Genomic DNA, 20,360 nt, shown 5'->3' with positions numbered 1-20,360 from the left:
GGCAGCACTACCGAGAAGGCCCTCTGCCTGGTTCCCTGTAACCTCACTTTTTGCAGATCAGAAGGTCAGTGGTTCGAATCCCCATGACGGGGTAAGCTCCCGTTGCTCGGTCCCTGCTCCTGCCAACCTAGCAATTCAAAAGCATGTCCAAGTCCAAGTAGATAAATAGGTACCGCTCTGGCGGGAAGGTAAATGGTGTTTCTGTGCGCTGCTCCGGTTCGCCAGAAGTGGCTTGGTCATGCTGGCCACATGACCCGGAAGCTGTACGCCGGCTCCCTCGGCCAATAAAGCAAGATGAGCGCCACAACCCCAGAGTCGGTCACGACTGGACCTAATGGTCAGGGGTCCCTTTACCTTTATTGAGTTGTTGTTTTTATTTTGATTTTATATATTGTGATCTTTTCTGAGAACTGCCCTGATACCTCTGGCATAGGGCAATATATAAATTCAGTCAATCAATGAATCAATCAATCAATCCATATCATAGGAGGTCTCTGTCCATTGCAATGCTAGTACTGTATTTTAGAAATGTTTGAGAAGCGCTTCTGTGTATATGTGGATGCTGCATATGTCAAAGCAGGTTTTTGGGTTCTTGCCATGTGCTGTAAGTTTCATATTTGGCCGGAAAATAAATGGAATGAAATATTATTTGGTCACCCGTGTAACTAGTAAAGCTCTGCCCAAAATATACTTGTTTCAGGATAGATTCCATATGACATCCTCCTCCTTGCTTGTTTAGCAATACTGCAGTAACTACTGTCTTCTAGAAAGTCAACATTAATAGGCACCATCCCGTTTATCTGAAGTAATATTCTTTTACTGGATCTGCCTTTTGACATTTATTAACAGTAAAACAGCTTGCACAAACAGCTTCCAAATAACTTCTGACAAATAAAAATGAAAATCCCAAATAAATAACACCAGACACCACAACTTGGACAAATAACTATTACGTTATATTCTCCACTGTTAGCTGTAGACCTACTTTGAGCCAAGGTTTGCGTGTTCAGACCCTGAAATCTCCCCCCTAAATAAATGCACACATGACTCAAATTTTTGGTTTGGTTTTTGGCAGAATTTAGGCCACAACTTTATTGATTACAGAAAGTGATTGGTTGCATAGGCTCTGGTTTGACTAGCTCCCTGCCAAGCAGGTAGCGCTGACCCAGGATTCCAGCATAGGTCAGCCAAGGGTGAACACCTGGATAAGCGGAAAGCCGGGAACAGGCTATCTCCGCCACCCAAATGTCCCCCTGGACTCAGGCACGGGCACAACCCCCTCACAGGGGTTGACCAAACCATCGAGTCCCTGGATTCCTTTAATGGAATACCCTTCACATAGGGGTGGTGAGAGCGTTCTCCCATCCCTGTCACCTGATCCAGAGCCTATCTGCAACCTTACAAGTTATAGAATCATAGAATCATAGAGTTGGAAGAGACCACAAGGGCCATCGAGTCCAACCCCCTGCCAAGCAGGAAACATTAAGTTGTGACGATTTGCTACACGGCAGGCGAAACCCAAATGGCAACAGCCAATCAGCCAAGTGGGGAAAATTCCTGCCGTGCCCCTGTCCCAATGACAGATGACACACGACGGCATAGCAAGGTCAAGGACAACAAGCCCTAAAAGTAGGGAGAGGTGGGCGGGTGTTCCGAATGCACACACTGAAAGAGGAAGCTCTGGGTCATGTGCATGGGCATAAATAGGTCCCTCGAACCGTTTGGACTGCATCCCATTGGCCAGATTGTACCCAGCTTCGAGGGACCTACCAATTGGGTGTTGTGGCTGACCAATCGTACCCACCCACCACACAGGGTGTTGGTTTGCCGGGTCTCACCGCAATACGTGCCCTCTTTAAGGGAGGACCCGATTCACCAGTAGGAATAACGGTACAGTGGTACCTCAGGTTAAGTACTTAATTCGTTCTGGAGGTCCGTTCTTAACCTGAAACTGTTCTTAACCTGAAGCACCACTTTAGCTAATGGGGCCTCCTGCTGCTGCTGCGCCGCCGGAGCACAATTTCTGTTCTCATCCTGAAGCAGAGTTCTTAACCCGAGGTAATATTTCTGGGTTAGCGGAATCTGTAACCTGAAGCATATGTAACCTGAAGCATATGTAACCCGAGGTACCACTGTATGTTACATTTGTACAGTGCTCTCAGTGCCTTTCATGTGCCATCTCTGCTTGTAGCAACCCTTTAAATCAGTATTATTCCCCATATTGCAGATGGGAGGACTGAGGCAGAAATGGCATATCTAAGCCTACTAGTGAGTTCATGGCCGAGATGAAATTTTATTGAAGGACCTCCTGATTGGCAGTCCAATTTCTCGGCCACTCTGCTACACCATCCCTTGTTTTTAATACAAGGTGCAATCCTGGATCATGTGAAATCAGACTAGATATGAGCGTGTAGAGTTGTTGACCTCACTACTGAGTCACTCACATTCATGGCTCTTGTGATCTGGTTCAAAAATAGATTCCATGCCAGGGAATGTGGCTTCCCTTCAGGATTGGGTCCTATCCTTCTTTCAAAATACTGCTAAGCAAGTATCTGTAAAACTAAGGGGGAAAAGTAAGCCAGTGGTCTGAGGAAGTCCTAAAGGTGAAGAGCAATCCTTCTGGTGAAAAGTCTACATCACAATGGAAGGGCAAAGAATTCGGCATCTCCTGAGGGGTAAGAGGTGTTGAAGGTTCCATACCCTCCAACATTTCTCCAATGGAAATAGAGACATCCCATTCCATAATGATAATTTTACTATTTATACCCCACACATCTGTCTGGGTTGCCCCAGCCACTTGGGGCGGCTTCCAACATATATACAGTAGTACCTCAGGTTAAGAACTTAATTCGTTCTGGAGGTCCGTTCTTAACCTGAAACTGTTCTTAACCTGAGGTACCACTTTAGTTAATGGGGCCTCCTGCTGCCGCCACGCAATTTCTGTTCTCATCCTGAAGCAAAGTTCTTAACCCGAGGTACTATTTCTGGGTTAGTGGAGTCTGTAACCTGAAGCATCTGTAACCTGAAGTGTCTGTAACCCGAGGTACCACTGTAAATACATAATAAAACATGAAACATTAAAAGAAATCCCTTTATAGGATTTCCTTCAGGTGGCTCGGTTGTCTGATAACTCCATACCCTTCAACATTTCTCCAATAAAAAAAAATAGGGACGTCCTAAGGAAAAGCGGGACATTATTGGATCAAATCAGAAACCAGGACAGCTTCTCTACATCAGGGACGTCCCTGTAAAATAGGGACACTTGGAGGGTCTGAAGTTCCTGTGAATACATGTAAATGAAATTAGTTACAGCTATTGCCATACTCTGGGAAATTTAAAAAATAACTTTGGAAAGCAAATGTCCCCTTTAAAAGGCAATTATATGCATCTTTGTCTTAAAATCATTGTTCCGCACCAAATATTCAGAGACACAATTTCATACAAATGTTGTCTCTACTGATCCTAGAAGTTTAAAAAAAGAAAAGAACAAACCCGTTTAAGTCTTACCTTGGAAGCACTGCACTTCAGAATTTTAAATAGAAACTATCGTTAGGAGACCTTGAGCAGTAAACAAATCCTGTTTTTGCCTTGCGACTAGACATTCAGCAGTCATAACCGTGACATCTTCATCTCTTGGTAATGTGGGCCTTTCTCCTGTTGTTTTCCTAAGAGGCCCACCCAGTGGCATCCCTGAAAGATCATCAGGATCAAGGCGTCCTGCGAATATTGGGTTCTGTTTGTTTTATAATGAGATATGAAAGAGAAGCCGCCTCGTTTCCCCTCTCCAGTTTGCCTACCAATAAAGCTACAGCATTGCCACCAGTGAAATTTCATTTTTCATTGAAGTGTCAGAAAGCATTTAGGTCCTACTTCTGCAGGGAGCCCAATTTCCATAATGCCGCGCTACTGTTTCATTATTCTGATATCAGTTTGTTTGTGTGGTTCTAGTTTGTTATTTTAATTGTGATGTTTTTGTACCTTCTCAACCACCATTTGGCGAAGTGCAAAATAAATAAGAAATGGCAAACTTTAGACATGCTTTAGGCTTTAGGCTTTTCTTTTCTTGTGGCATTCCCTGACAGAAGTATGGTATGCACAAAATTACTTTGCTTCCCTGTGGGGTATTTCTAGAATATTGATGGAAATTGGAAATTCAGTGCAGAAGTTGGAATGTGATTTATTTATTTTTTTACAAGGCAGGAAGCAAGTGGCAAAGATCACCATTGTTATACAGGATTAGCAATCTGTTATATAAATGTCCTGCGGTAATCTCCACGAACAGCAGGGACCCAGGCTGAGTGAGCCTTAGCCGTTGCCTGTTACTTTACGATTACTTCCTTCCAATTTTTCAACCCAGAGTAAAGAAAGATTATGGAAGTAATAGTGCATAGTGAATCCAGTCTTGGGTGACAGTTCAGCAAAGGAAATGAAACCACAATAAAACAAAATTCAAATTACGTAGGGGAGTTCCCATACGAGGCCGGGGGGAAGCGTGTTGGCACATAAGTATGTCCGCTTATGTATGTTATTCACCTTATTTGGGTGTTCATTCATATGATTTCAAGAATCGTGTAGAGAGGAGAAAGGGACCATGCTCACTGGCTCACCTGTTTGGTTAATCCGGACTGTGTTAGAATCACTTCTGCCATTGTAGAAGCGCTTCCTCTAGTAGTGTTTTCTCCCAATCCACCTCCATCATGGAAATAGCTGCCAACCACTGCCTGTTTGGTCACCCAGCTGTTTCTATAATCAAAACCCTAGAAATTAATAAATGGTAGGGTTTTGATTATTTGGGATGTGAAGGGAGAAATCAGAATTCCTGGGCTAAGCCTATGCAAAATGACCTGGCCAAGCTAGGGCCATTAAGAAACCACTGAGGGCCAGAGAACTGTCCTTCTCCCCTTGTCCCGAAGTGTCAACAAAGACTGGGCTTTGAAAGGTTGCCAGGGCAACTTGGTGTGAGGTTTTAACAGGCTGTTCTTTGAGGAAGAAGCAGGAAGAGAAAAGACTGGGATCCATCTTGGGCAGGCTGGCTGAAGGCTGGCTGGGAGAGATGGCTTGGACACCATGGACTGCTGTGGAGGACAATGAAATGACCGTGCTGTAAGATCTGGACTCCCTCCATGCAGACTGAAGGTGAAGAAGCCATATTTCTTAAAACTATGACAGTCTCCACCGTGTCTCAATTGTCCAAAGGACCACAGGCCCTGGGTGAGTGCCTGGAACCCCTGAGATCCTGCTGCAGCTCAACAGACAGTTGGAGTGGAACCCAACTTTTGTAACACAGCGCCCAACCACTGCATGTTTGGTCACCCAGATGTTTCTCCCTGTAATCCTGTAATCAAAAATGGAAAGAAGCGGTCGTCATGCTTGTGTAGCTGTGCCTGGATTAATTCACATTTTGGTAACAAGGAATGTTGCAACATCTCTTTTATGAAAAATAACAACTTGACAATAACAATGTCCTCTACCAGGGCAAGCAGCCGGTGTCCCAGAGAGGCAAGAAACAAGCACACACCGTCCTTTCCCTAATCTCGTTGCCAGAAATGGATTGTGTTCTTGCTGAAAGGCAAAGCGGCCCTAGTGATATATTAATGATCTGTTATAAACGATGAGACCAACTAAATCCATACTTTAAAATTACAACAGAGCAAGAACAGTTGTCCTGTGATACATGTGCTCTTTCCTAAGCATTTGTTTGTTGGACAGCAATATCTTAAATCTGAACAAGGAAAATGAATAGGCAAATAATTAGACCTATAAACTGATAAACTTTGTTCTACTGTTAGAGAAAATCATATACAATGGTACCTTGGTTCTCAAACGCCTTGGTTCCCAAACGCCAAAAACCCAGAAGTAAGTGTTCCAGTTTTTGAACATTTTGCGGAAGCCAAATGTCTGGTGCGGCTGTCGGCTATTGTTTCTGGGGCACCTGCACCAATCAGAAGCTGCACCTTGGTTTTTGAACATTTCGGAAGTCAAACAGACTTCCGGAACAGATTAAGTTTGGCGCTTTTGTTTTTGCTATTTATTTTGCATTTTTGTTTTTGAGGCTTTTTCGGTTAATTGGTTCTTCTGGCTTTGTGGATGATAATTTTTACTATCTACAATACTGTCTTATTTATTTTATAGTATAATACATTGATGATTACTTTCATTTTTTGGATCAAGGGTCTTGTGAGATAGTAAAATTCATGTTAAATTGCTGTTTTAGGGATTGTTTTTAAAAGTCTGGAACGGATTAATCCTTTTTGCATTACTTTCTATGGGAAAGTGTGCTTTGGTTTTAGAATGCTTTGATTTTGGAACGGATTTCTGGAATGGATAAAGTTTGAGAACCAAGGTTGCAACCAAGCCCTCGTGGCTGACTACCATCAATTCCCACCGCCCCCACCGCCCCCATTAGGAAAATTAATCCAATAACAGCATATTAAAATGCTTACTTTTTAAAACAGCCACTAGCACAGGGGTCAGCAAACGTTTTTGGGAGGGGGCCGGTTCACCGACCCCAAGACCTAGTGGCGGGCCGGACTGCTTGCGCAGGCGCGTGTGCACTTGGTGGAGGGGGCTTCTGTCTCTCCCTCTCTCTCCCCCAGCCCCTCCTCTCCCCCTGCCTGCCTCCTCCGCCACTCTGCCTGCAGTTGGGAGCTGGCGGCAGTGGCAGCGCTGTTAGGATATAGTTCCATTCCACCTTAAAAGGAGCAGGCATGACTGGTGTATCACATGCCTGTTTACTTCCAGCTCTCACTGGGAACTTCCGTTTGTATATAGCTTTTGTATTGCTGCTGTTTTTCCTGGACACGGAGGCAAGCAGTCATGTTTTTCCTGTGGTCAGGAGCCAGCGTGGTGTTGTGGTTAAGAGCGGTAGATTCGTAATCTGGGGAACCCGGTTCGCGTCTCCGCTCCTCCACATGCAGCTGCTGGGTGACCTTGAGCCAGTCACACTTCTCTGAAGTCTCTCACCCCCACTTACCTGTGTTTGTTGTGGGGGAGGAAGGGAAAGGAGAATGTTAGCCGCTTTGAGACTCCTTTGGGTAGTGATAAAGCGGAATATCAAATCCAAACTCTTCTTCTCCCTGGACGTATCCCATCTCCCTGGACGTATCCCAACAAAAGCGCCTCTCCTTTTCGGGCCAGTTTTCCCGGACACCAGGCATGGGGCCAGTAGGCGTGCCAAGCTCCAGCCCACAGCGTAGCCATGGGGAGAGGCAGGTGGTGAGGCTTCCTATCAAAGCCGAGCCCCCTTCCTCCGCAGGGCGGGGAGAAGCCAGGAAGAGGGAGGGAGGAGAACAAATTGCGAAAAATGGCGATTGCGCCGATCCAAGCGGCGATTGCAGAACCGTTTGCGGGCCGGATCCAGAGGGCAATTAGGCTGGGTCCGGCCCACGAACCTTAGTTTGCTGACCCCTGCACTAGCACAGCTAAGTTTGTGCGGAACTCAGTGGAAAGCAATCATGAGCTCTAAGCCTCTCTTGGCATTTCCCCAGGTACTGAACAGTTCACAGTAAATCAAGTTCATTGGGGGAGACCTTGTTTATTCAGAAGACTTTTGCAAACGTCTTGCAGCATTCGATACGTTCTCCTACGCTCAGGCGAGCTGAAAAACAAAGCCATTAGAACAGAAACTCGTGTGATTTCTTGGCAGCAGCTGACTGCTGTCAATATACACAGCATTCCAAGACTTGCCGTATTAATAATACAAGGGGAGAAGGCAAGAAGGAGAAGAAAAATCTGATTGATTGATAAAATACCAGGTTCAACTGGCTTGTCTATCGAACAAGGCAGGCATGTGTTTTCACTTCCTAACTTCTCCGGGTAGCAAAGCAGCATGAATTCATACAAAATGTATAGCATAAGTTTTTTGCATTTTTTCAATTTTTTATTTTAGATTCTGGAATGGGCACGCATAGCTGGAATATTTCTCAAGTAATCTGAGCAATGCTCTTTGGGTAAAGCCACAGCCGGGCATGTTCTGCTTCCTCTCTCTCTCTCTCTCTCTCTCTCTCTCTCCCCCCCCCCCCCGCCTTTGTGCACACACTGTATTTTGAAAGCTCTTTTATGATGCACAAAAGCAGCTGTTTTGGAGCTGAAATGGCACCAGGCTTTTTAAAACGCCGTATTAACTAGGTATGCTACAGACTACTTCCATCTGTGCTAGGCTATTTGGTGGAGCTGAGCCTTGGGAGCGATGGTGTTCACCCACATTTTGCAATGCAGATAAACCTCAGTAGAAGATTTAGCTCTGCACCTGGCTGTAGTTTAAACAGGACTGCTTTCTTGCAAGCAACACAGCTGTGGTTGGTAGTGCCATAGTGGATAGTAAAAAGCAAAATGTGTATTTTAGGAACATACCAGTTACCAGGGTCACATTCCTCATTACATTTTCTGGCGAGGCTTTAAGCGTTGTTGTTGTGTTTTTAAAAAATAAAATAAAAATCCCAGTGATTTTGAAATGGAGAGGGTCTTCATTGGATTTTATGAGGAAAAGGTGAGAACAGATTAATAATAATAATTTATTATTTATACCCTGCCCATCTGGCTGGGCTTCCCCAGCCACTCTGGGCGGCTTCCAACCAAATATTAAAATACAGTAATACATCAAAGATTAAAAGCTTCCCTGAACAGGGCTGCCTTCAGATGTCTTCTAAAAGTTTGGTAGTTGTTCTTTTTGACATCTGGTAGGAGGGCATTCCACAGGGCAGGTGCCACTACCGAGAAGGCCCTCTGCCTGGTTCCCAGTAACTTGGCTTCTCGCAGTGAGGGAACCGCTAGAAGGCCCTTGGCGCTGGACCTCAGTGTCCGGGTAGAACAACTGGGGTGGAGATGCTCCTGCAGGTATACTGGACCGAGGTATATGGTAACATAATATTAAGACCAGTGTTCAAACGTAGCCAGGCGCATTTTGCACCTGACTATTGTCCACTTGCGACCAAGTGAAGAGGCCTGGGTGCCAGAATGGCACCTGACGTCTTCAACAGCGTTCGAAACTCCCATTGTTCTGGGCACCATTTTTGCGACAGGGGATTTCATTAACATGAGCCATTTCTCAGGGTGCAGTACTATGCCTGAGATTTCAGATTAAAACTGCAGAGTGGAAGGAAAGGAGGAGCTTTTTCTGCCTCCTCCCCCCTTCCAGCCGCTCTCTGAAGACCATAGAAGAGACCCTCTTAAGAATATTAAGGGGGTGACCCAAACTGTATAGAAATTTATTCATGTGTGCAGCTACAGCGGCAAGAATGCTACTTGCCCAAAAATGGAAAGAAGTGGAAGTCCCAGTAAAGGAAGAATGGATACGAAAACTGATGGAATATGTGGAAAGGAGAAACATTACCTGAAAAATAGGAAATCAAGATACCAAACTTTTTATAAAAGAATGGAAATGGTTTACTGAATATTTACAAACAATCTGTAAACAGATAAGTACATTGGCAGGGTTATTGTAATAACCTCCAGTTTCATAAGAGTATATATTTAGAGAAGATGATCAAATGAGCAAATTAAGTTAATTAGGATATGCAGAAGATATTAAAAATAAATTTAAGGAACCCCAGAAGTCAAGTTTTGAAATGTCAAAATAATTGTAAAATCTGTGAAATGTATAAACCTAGAAAGTATAAATAAAAATTGAAAGAAAGAAAGAAAGATAAGGCTATCAAGCCGCTTTGTCCCCAAATGGCAACCAGACATTCTGTTTTGGTGACTGTAACCTTGGTTTTAGGAGCCATTTGGCACCTAGCTGATATATCTTGGGTTTCTAGCGCCGATTAAGCATCTTTGAAAAGGCAGTACAGTGGTACCTCAGGTTAAGTACTTAATTCGTTCTGGAGGTCCGTTCTTAAACCTGAAACTGTTCTTAACCTGAAGCACCACTTTAGCTAATGGGGGCCTCCCACTGCGCTGCTGGAGCACGATTTCTGTTCTCATTCTGAAGCAAAGTTCTTAACCCAAGGTACTATTTCTGGGTTAGCGGAGTCTGTAACCTGAAGCGTATGTAACCTGAAGCATATGTTGTAACCCGAGGTACCACTGTAGTAACTTGTGAGTTAGTGACTTTTCTTTTCTGCGCATAGCTAAGAAGCATCGGTTTTTTCACCACGTCTTTCTGTTTCTTCGTTACATTTCAGGTTTGGCCAGTCGCCTTTGGCCCCAGCGAGCCAAGTTGGAGCATTTCACCACCACCACCACTGTTAATCTGCAGCTCGCTGCCGAAATGACAACTGGCGTCAAAGGTATGGCCTCTGCTGCAAGTAGCAGAAAGATGTTTTCTGATGCTCCAGTGAGAACGCTTGAGGGGAAGGGGGTTGTCCTTGTCCGTCCTTCCGTTGGCGCTTTGGGGAGGTGAGACGAGCCCCTTTGCCACTCGGATGACGCAGGTGGTGGCATGCTAGCCTATACATTCCCTTTGCTGCAGGAACATGGAGTGATCAGGCTGAGAGCATGGGGAACTGTGACGCAGGTGTGTTTAGCAGCCCCTTGTGCAGAGCATATGGATGTGCCGTTTGCATGCGTGTAGGCCCTCTGGAACCCATCAAAATGAGGATTGTGCTCAGGCTTTCTACCGACCATTCAGATGGCCGAAAAGAAGCTGCGGATGCCTCGTCGCGCCAGTTGAGCTCAGCACAGGGACTGACCAAGTGGGTGGCAGGGTCCGTGGGCCGGATTTACGAGCCGGGCCGTAGTTTGCTGACCCCTGGTCATTGTTCTTCCCTTAATTCTTCAAGACGTGGTTGTAATGCTCCTCTTGAAGAAACTTCTCTTGAACTCTTATTATTTCTCTGCCTATCGTCTAGTAGTAGTCTCCGTTTGGGGGCAAGATGCTTGCACAAGTGTACTTAAAAGCTTCAGGTGCAATACTGATTTTCTGGGCCCATTTCATTGTGGCTTCCAACCTGGTTATGGAACGGAAATCCCTTTGATTGTCCCCGATGACTGATCTATGCCAGGTGTGTGATGGGGAGTGCATCCCTGATTATTCTATTGGATCTCATGACTGAAAGTAAATTGGAAACACTGTTTCTCAAAAGATATGCAAGTTGGTTCCACAAGGTGATGTTGCCAGATTGGAATAGGGTATCATAGTACTTGTTTTATGGTATCCCACAGAGTTCTGTTCTGTCCCCATGTTACTCCAAGCACAATTCAAAGTGTTGGTGCTGACCTTTAAAGCCCTAAACGGCCTTGGCCCAGTATACCTGAAGGAGCGTCTCCACCCCCATCATTCTGCCCGGACACTGAGGTCCAGCTCTGAGGGCCTTCTGGTGGTTCCCTCATTGTGAAAAGTGAGGTTACAGGGAACCAGGCAGAGGGCCTTCTTGGTAGTGGTGCCTGCCCTGTGGAACGCCCTCCCATCAGATGTCAAAGAAACAAACAACTATCTGACTTTTAGAAGATAGGCAGGCCTGTTTAGGGAAGTTTTTAATGTTTGATGTTTGATTATGTTTTTAATATTCTGTTGGGAGCCGCCCAGAGTGGCTGGGGAAACCCAGCCAGATGAGTGGGGTATAAATGTAATATTATTATTTTTGTTGTTATTGTTGTTGTTGTTGTTATGGGAATGGTCATCTGAAGTTGGGTGCTATCAATAAGTGGAAGACAACCAACTCTGCTTCTTCTTTTCATTGGAACCTGGTGTGACTGTAAATAAATAACAGTTAGATGGAGTCAGTAATGGGCTGGATGTGGGTTAGTATACAGATTAATACAGACAAGACCGATATGCTGTTGGTCATTCACTTGTCAGCTGAGGGAAAGGATATTCACCCTGTTCTGAATGGGATTGCGTTCCCTCCAAAGGATCAGGTCTGCAGCTTGGGTGTGATTTTAAATCCCTGATTGCTGATAAGTGCACAGGTGGCATTCATAGCTCATATTGCCTTTCATCGGTTCTGGCATGTACGCCAGCTGCACCACTCCTTGGAGAGCTATACTCCGGTCACAGTTATTCCATCTCCGATGACATCCTATGGAATAGGGCATAAATTGGTTAGGGTTCACATGAATGTCCTCACTTCTTAATTCCAGCTTCCTACACATAAACTAAAATGCACCAGTCCTTTGAAACTTGCACTTCTCTGCATTTTGCAATGTAGTTTGCCCAACAAAGTAGGGACCAAAATGTATGTTTGGGGAAAGTGTGTACACAAATGTGTATATTAGTGAAAGCAATGTGTAGAAAATTAATTATATCACAGGAAAACGGCTTGCAAAAATGTGTATATCGGGCAACAATGTGTACAAAAATGTATGAAAGAGGAGTAAGCTGCATGAAAATGCTTATTAGGTTTTGGATAGATATTGCTATATAAAAATTGCAAATTGGTGCAGAAATGGGGTGAACTGGATATAAGATTGGAGAAATGAGAAAGCTGGATTGTTGGATTGTTCCACCCCTGTGCGTCACTCATGGAGCTGCTTTTAAAAAGCTTTTTGCAACTATAGCTGGCACATTTGGGCTGACCACTGAGAACGTTTTACACCAGTGCCTAAATGATCTGCGCTGTCTGCTAGTTTGCTGCTAGGTGGAATCCAAAGTGCTAGTCTTGCAATTCTCATCATCCCTGACCACTGGTCTTGTTAGCTAGGGATGATGAGAGTTGTAGTTCAAAAAATAGCTGGAGACCCAAGGCTGGGAAACACTGGTTTAGAGCTTCAAAGGCTATCTATAGGGACACGGGTGGCACTGTGGTCTAAACCACTGAGCCTAGGGCTTGCTGATCAGAAGGTCAGCGGTTCAAATCCCCGTGATGGGGTGAGCTCCCATTGCTCAGTCCCAACTCCTGCCAACCTAGCAGTTTGAAAGCACGCCAAAAAGTGCAAGTAGATAAATAGGTACCGCTCCAGCGGGAAGGTAAACAGTGTTTTCATGCATTGCTCTGGTTTCACCAGAAGTGGCTTAGTCGTGCTGGCCACATGACCCGGAAAACCTGTCTGCGGACAAACGCCGGCTCCCTCGGCCAGTAAAGCGAGATGAGCGCTGCAACCCCAGAATCGTTCATGACTGGACTTAACGGTCAGGGGTCCTTTACCTTTACTTTTACCTTGAACCTGTCCGTCAATTATAGTTTTTATCAGAAGCTCCTCTTAAGATTATTATAGCAAACATTAGAGCAAGTTAAATTCTATAAAATATTAAGGATTCGTTGTATTCAGTCTTGATTTAGAGCAGGTCCAATTAAGGCATGACTGGCCTCCATATTTGGTCAAGCCCTCATCCACTTGCCCTATATCAGGTGTGGGTTGGGTCAAGTAATGGCTAAGACAAAAAAGGGGTTTGCAGGCTGTTTGTGGTCCTTTGTAAGTCTTGAAGATTTGTAGTGCTTGAAGAGAGTGGTGTAGTTAAGGAGGACTGGAAACCTCTTATAAAATACTTAAAAAGTGATCGTAAACATACTAAAACACAAGTAGGATTTGAATAACGAACAGCCGTGAACTATGTCTTTTATAATAATATGGAGATGATAGGGTGCAAAATGAGTCATAATATGCAGCAATATTAGAAATCACTCCACTCCACAGAGGAGTGGAGGGGAAGTCAAATGTTAGTTGAAAATTATGGAGGAATTTAAAGATGTATGTGTGTTAAGCTTGTAACCTTTTGAAAATTAGTATTCTCAGAAGCCCCAATGATCAGCTGATTGTCACGGCTTCAAAGCACTGCACAGGGCTCTAATAATCAGGGTTGCAGGAGACCCTGTGCAAAGTTTTGAACCTCTCAGGGGCAAAAATGGGTCACCTGACATCGTCATGTCAGGTGACTGACAGGCAGGCAGCCCCACTCACCTGGCAGAGATGGCCAGCAGTCCCCTGCTTTACAGTGTCATTAGTATATTTTAACATTTATATTAATACCAGAGGTGTACATGGCATTTCACAGAGGATCGTAGGTGAAAAGAAGCTTACAATTTAAATGTTGACGAGAGAGAATGATGAGACCAAGGCAAGGGCAGCTAGGGAAGAATGCAAGCAATATTGGAAAGATGGAACACTCTTATTAAATGGTTCCCCTCGCACAAATATGTTTAGGATCACAGAGTGTGGCTTTGTATCATAACAGACAGAAGAATATAAAAGAACCACACAAAGAAGGCAGTGCTTTTCAGAACCAGTGGTGGGCAGATATAAAATAAAGATTTAGCGTTTCAGATTTGAGATTTTTAAAAGCTCTGACAATCCTATAGAGCTGAACAAGGAAATCACTCATCTCAAACACGAGACAGGAAATGTCATGGTAAGCCGAACTGATGCATTTTCCACCAGCCTGACACTCCTCTTTGTACATTGTTGCCATCTGAAAGAGTTTCTGAACTATCTGAATTCATACCAGAGAATGAGCGGGAACCCTCTTTCCCCCAATTCGGATAATGCCCTTTTTCATTCGGGAAAAGGTAACTGAAGTATTTGGGCTTGTCTGCTGCTGTGATCTTAGAACCATGCGAGACATCAATGTCTGTGCTGTAATAAAGAAGCAATTGCTGTGGTGTAGCAGGAATGTGAAATAAGCTTGTTGGCGGTGGGGGGGGGGGGAGAAGGGCTGAAAACACATGAGAGAGCAGCGTCTCCTGCAGAGGAAAATGAGAAGGATGCTAAAGACCTTGGTTTTAAAACCAGCTTCCATAAACGTCAAGATTTAGAAGTTCACGTGGCCACCCGTTTGCTGTGATTCTTCCATAGGAAGGGACTTCATCTGCTTCCTAATAACCCACAAGTTATTTTCTGAAAATGGCAAACCATCTTCTTTAACCACTTTGTTGTGTATATTTATTTGCAAACTATGTACAGTGGTACCTCGGGTTACATACACTTCAGGTTACAGATGCTTCAGGTTACAGACAGCACTAACACAGAAATAGTATCTCAGGTTAAGAACTTTGCTTCAGGATGAGAACAGAAATTGTGCCGCAGCGGCACAGCAGCAGTAGGAGGCTGCTCCGAAGGCTGGCGGTGGGGCGGAGAGACCTTCTCCCCGCGCCAGCCTTCGGATGGCTGTCCTGAAGACTTTTGGTGGGAGCAGTGGCGTAGCGTGGGGGGTGCAGGGGGGCCTGCCGCACCTGGCGCAACATCTGGGGGGGCGCGCGGAAGAGACTCGAGTGCTAAAATCCACGGGTTAGGGGGCGCAAATTACTTGCCTTGCCCCGGGTGCTGAGAACCCACGCTACGCCACTGGTTAGATGGGTGCCATATAAATAATAACGTTTTTAATATAATAAAATTATAATCAGTGGGGACCACTCCCCTCTCAATTTTTCTGGAATTAATAAAATTGTCAAAATTGGCTTAGATGGGAGGGGGGATTTAACCATGCTATTTTCATTAATTCAGTGTTAAGATACCAGATTTTTATTCTGGTACTGAACAGAGTATGCACATATGTCCTAAGAGCGTATTGTCATGAAAACTGTGTTGCCATATCCGGCACAAAGGGCATGATAGATTTCCTTAATAATATGCCAGCTCTTTCCTATGTTGGTGCCATCTTGCACCATGGACACCCATAGTGTGGGACACATCTGCTTTTGCTTCCTTTTCAGCTATTGTTAAGGGTATTTGATCTTCTGGGTGTTATTAGATTGTGTATCTCCTAATACAGTCTTTTAAAGTTACACAGTAGATTGATGCTTTTCTCTCAGACAAATGGGACCATCATCTGCCCACCCCCATCCAATCTCTCAATGAGTTGCCAAAAATCCATTCACGTCTTCTAGTTTGTAAAAGTTTGCAGTATACACATACTGAGGTCTAGCTTTGTGTGAACTCCTTTCTGTTGGGATTTTATAGCACAGTAATAACCCACCAATAGCTGTTTTGGGGAAACCGAGTGTCAGGGAACTGCCATCAGAGGCAAGAGGAGAGCGAAGGCTCTCCAATGATGCAGGGGAGGGGACAAGCAAGGAGAGAGAGAGAGCTTCCGTTGGGGAAGGAAATCCAGGGGACACCAGTAAGAAAGGGGAGGCTGAGAGTACTGAGGAGGGAAGGCTCCGAGACTCTTCCAGTGAGATCAGCGGAGAGAGCTCAGGACCTCCGCTTGGCACGCCTACACTGCGCAGAAAGCTTCTGCGCAGAGAATCTAGGAGGAGACTTGGAGTCAAGGAATTTTTATGTTGGAAGAAATTTAGGACATGCCCACTGACGGATTCTGCCAGTGACTGAGACAGTCGCGTTGTAAGGGCTGTCAAACCAGGGAAAGGTTTAGCTATACAACCAGCTTGGAGCAGTTTGCAGTTTACGCACAAGCAACCCCAATTCCCATTACACCGAGTTTGGGCAAAATGGAAAGTGGCTCAACGCATATGCAAGATCAGCCCAACATAGGATATTTTCATATGAAAGAGAGAAAAAGAGGGAGAATAAAGGAGCTTTAAAATAATTTAGGAACCTACGTGACCTGCTGGATTGGGCCAAAGTCCCATCTAATCTAACATCCTCTTCTCACAATGGCAACTGAATGCAGACCCTCCAAGTGTCCCCATTTTCCAGAGACAGACCCAGATGTACAGAAACCATCCTGGTTTCTGATTTGACCCAGGAATGGCCCACTTTTCCTTAGGACATCCCTATTTTCGTGGGAGAAATGTTGGAGGATATGGAGTTATGCAGCCCACGAGCCAAGAAGATAAGCAACTGTAACCCTTTAGAATAATTTTTTTTTAATAGGGAAGTTTTTTAACGTTTATGTTTTATTATGTTTTTATATATGCTGCAAGCCACCCAGAATGTCTGGGGAAACCCAGTGAGATGGGAGGTGTATAAATAATAACATCATCATCATTATTATTATTATTATCCTATTTTCATCAGATTAATGTTGGAGCGTACACAGCTGTGAATGAGAACCCTGCCTGTAGATGGCACTTAGCATGGATTCACTTTAGAAATATGCATCTGAAACTTAAATCTTCTATATTTTTACACTGGGAAATTAGTCTGATGTCTTCACCTGAGGGGTTCCTTACAGCCCCATGATTCTTGATTGTGAAACAGACGTTTGATCAGAAGAGGATAAATGAAACCAGGAGGAGTGGTGGAGATTATCTTGACTTGATAGCTCTGGCAAGAGCGGCCAACTACCGTATTTTTCGCTCTATAACACGCACCCGACCATAACACGCATGTAGTTTTTAGAGGAGCAAAATCCGTAGGCATGCCACCCGTAGGCATTTCCTCCATAACACACACAGACATTTCCCCTTACTTTCTAGGAGGAAAAAAGTGAGTGTTATGGTGCAAAAAATACGGTACCTGCTTTTGTTAAGGTGATTTGTCTCAATGGATGGTTTCTCCCTGATAGGACAGATCCATTTGGGAATCTAGGCTTATCCTCCCATCCCAAGGAGCCTTGCCTGAGAGATAAAGAGGACAACAGTCTAGCAGTCTTGTGTGAAGGGAACACAGAAGCCTGCCGCTCTGTGAGAACCCAGTGTTGATGCACTTTTGAAACCTTATGTGGCTTAGCAAAAGGTAAAGGACCGCTGGATTGTTAAGTCCAGTCAAAAGCGATTATGGAGTTGTGGTGCTCATCTCCCTTTCAGGCCGAGGGACCCGGTGTTTGTCTACAGACAGCTTTCTGGGTCATGTGGCCAGCATGACTAAACTGCTTCTGGCACAACAGAACACCGTGATGGAAACCAGAGCACACAGAAACGCTGTTTACCTTCCTGCTGCAGCGGTACCTATTTATCTACTTGCACTGGTGTTCTTTCGAACTGTTAGGTTGGCAGGAGCTGGGATAGAGCAACGGGAGCTCACCCCGTAATGCAGATTTGAACCATCGACCTTGTGATCGACAAGCTCAAGAGGCTCAGTGGTTTAGACCAAAGCACCACCTGCATCCCAAATAAACAAGCACACAATCACTGATAGGTCCCCCCACCATTGTGAGGCTCAAAGCAATGAAGATGATGCCTCCCCAGCTGTTGCCATTGGCTGTGGGTTTCTTGTGATGTCACAAAAGCACTTGGCAACTCAGTAGAGATAAAGCCAGACCAAGGGGAAAGCCCCATTCTATTTCCAGCAGGACACACCTGGCAATGGATGTGACATTCAGCACTGCCCAGGTTTCTTCCACTTGGAGGAGGCAAACTGGTGAATGGAAGGAGGCAATCCTGTGGCAGTGGGATGCTAGGGAGCGATAATAAGACAGGTTTGCTTGCTTGAAGGCTGTTGGTATCTGTGATTGGAAGCTGGAGGACGTCTCATGATGGACCTAACAGTAGCTTCTGGCACAATGGGACACCGTGACAGAAGCCAGAGCACACGGAAACACAGTTTACCTTCCTGCTGCAGTGGTACCTATTTATCTACTTGCACCAGTGTGCTTTCAAACTGCTAGGTTGCCAGGAGCTGGGACAGAGCAATGGGAGCTCAGCCAGTCACAGAGATTCAAACTGCCGACCTTCTGTTTGGCAAGCCAAAGAGGCTCAGTGGTTTAGACCACAGCACCACCTGTGTCCCTTATGTGAGAGCAGAATCTGTTTGAGTGTTGATACTATGATTCCCCTCCCACCCCCATAATTTGTTTGGTCTGCTTTCATAAATAAAGCATCATCACAGAAACCCCATAGGTCTCCAGTAACTTTGTTCAAAGGAAGCAAACCCCATGGCGTGAGGCGTACCCACTGAAACCTCTTGCCACTCAGAGACTGTGGTGCATGCTATATCATCAGATATGTTTAACTCGACTAAAAGAGCATGCTGGTATTTATTTCAGAGTTGCTGCTCTGTGTGCTGTTTTGGTAAGAGTGGTTTTCACTGAGGAAAATAAAATATCAAGCCTTTATTCCCCCTGCAAAAGGAAACTTACTTGCAAATCAGCTATGCTTGATAAAAGACACAGTTTCTATTTAGGTCCTTGGCAATCTCAATTTTTTAAGATGTAGGCAACGCAAGTCCAACAGGATGAAATATCTAAGTTTATCTTTAAGCGTAATGATATTGTAGTGCTTGCTTCTAAAAATGTGGGTGCCGAAAGCACAGCTTATCATTCATAAGGCACTTTCTCTGTGTTATAATCTTTACCCCTCTCATCTTTGCAACAAAGCTGGGAGGTAAGCTTTAATATTGGAATTAATAATTATGATCGCCACCAAAAACTTACTAGAATGGCCGCTTCCATTCTGTGAACTGTTGATCATAGAATAAATTTTTCCCCAGCATCGCTTTTTAATAATAAATGAGTAATCTGATTTATTTATTTACTGGGTTTTTCTCCCTCGCCGCCACAAAGTTTTAAAATGCCATACAAATGCTTCCTATCAACAGCCTGATAGGCCTTGGTTGGGCTAGCTCTGCTGCATGAATCAGTCTTGATCAGCGCACAACATGGATCTTGCCTTTGGGCATTTATTTTCATTTATTTTTAAAATAATATCTATATACCAGCTTTATCTGCCAATGATCTCAAGGTGGCGTGCATGAGGCGGGTTAAGTGAGTTTCCTGGCGGAGTGGGGATTTGAACTCTACTCTCCCGTGTCCTAGTCTAACGCTCTAAGCATGGGTGTTGAAAGAACGCATGCGCTTCCTTTCCCTCTGCCATACATTGGACTACTGCAATGCGCTGTTCTACGTGGGGCTACCTTTGAAGGTGACCTGGAAACTACAACTAATCCAGAATGCAGCAGCTAGACTGGAGACTGGGGGCAGCTGCCAAGACCATATAACATTGGTCCTGAAAGACCTACACTGGCTCCCAGTATGTTTCCAAGCACAATTGAAAGTGTTGGTGCTGACATTTAAAGCCCTAAACCAGGCATAGGCAAACTTGGCCCTGCAGATGTTTTGGGACTACAACTCCCATCATCCCTAGCTAACAGGACCAGTGGTCAGGGACGATCATAAATTGTTGTTGTTCTTGTTGTTCTTCTTCTTCATGTTGTTGTTAAGAATGATATACAGTCATACCTCGGGTTGAATGTGCTTTGGGTTGAGTGCATTCGAGTTGCGCTCCGCGGCAACCCGGAAGTAATGGAGCATGCTGGCATGCTGGCATGCGCAGACGCTCAAAATGACATCATGCGCATGCACGGAAGCAGCAAAATGCGACACGCACAGACGCGCCGTCGCGTCTTACGTTCTGTTCGGGGTGCGAACAGGGCTCCAGAATGGATCCTGTTTGCATCCCGAGGTACCACTGTATATGCATTCCAACCTCTTGGGACCGTAACGCTCTTCCACATGTAATGGGCTCTGCACAAGGCAAAGATAAGTAGTGGTGGCTGAACTCTCTTTTAGAGAAATTGTAATCTGCTGCTAATGATTGAGAAATTCCCAATTATGCAGTTGGTCAGAAACCCTGGGGTTTCTTGGAGAGCAGTTTGAAATCTGCTAATCAATCATGAAAATACGTAAGGATTTCTGTGCTTCGTTA

The 20,360-nt window shown here is 44.8% G+C and overlaps 1 protein-coding gene across 1 annotated transcript in view; it reads left to right on the top strand.

Moving 5' to 3' along the window:
- The first annotated feature begins 10,124 nt into the window (after nt 1-10,124).
- The window catches only part of MARCHF3 (membrane associated ring-CH-type finger 3), a 159,125-nt gene continuing 148,889 nt past the window's right edge, over nt 10,125-20,360 (top strand). The window contains exon 1 of the mRNA XM_082191641.1: nt 10,125-10,229. The gene's annotated coding sequence lies outside the window, so the exon portion shown is untranslated. The remainder of the gene's footprint in view (nt 10,230-20,360) is intronic.

The sequence above is a fragment of the Podarcis vaucheri genome (assembly GCF_965113315.1).
Source record: "Podarcis vaucheri genome assembly, chromosome: 11".
Classification (NCBI taxonomy): Eukaryota; Metazoa; Chordata; class Lepidosauria; order Squamata; family Lacertidae; genus Podarcis; species Podarcis vaucheri.
This window is presented reverse-complemented; position numbering and strand designations above follow the sequence as displayed.